The sequence below is a fragment of the Otolemur garnettii genome, unplaced genomic scaffold (genome assembly GCF_000181295.1).
Source record: "Otolemur garnettii isolate 467f Iridium unplaced genomic scaffold, OtoGar3 scaffold00198, whole genome shotgun sequence".
In the NCBI taxonomy this organism is placed as follows: domain Eukaryota; kingdom Metazoa; phylum Chordata; class Mammalia; order Primates; family Galagidae; genus Otolemur; species Otolemur garnettii.
This window is the reverse complement of record NW_003852593.1, coordinates 2201414-2201696: the sequence shown is the minus strand read 5'-3', so window position 1 is coordinate 2201696 and position 283 is coordinate 2201414.

Below are 283 nucleotides of genomic sequence, written 5' to 3'. Positions count from 1 at the left end.
AACCTCCAACTCCTGAACTCAAGTGAGTCTCCTGCCTCAGCCTCCCAAGTAGCTGGGACTACAGGTGCCCGCCACAATGTCCAGCTATTTTTTGGTTGCAGCCATCATTGTTTTGCAGGCCTGGGTTGGATTCGAACCCACCACCTTAGGTGTATGTGGCTGGTGCCTTAGCCGCTTGAGCCACAGGCGCCGAGCCTAGACTTTGTTTTAATTCCACTGTATTGTGGGTATGTGACAGGGTAACAGTGAGCAGCTGCCGTGAGCGTGTGCAGTCGCATGTTTA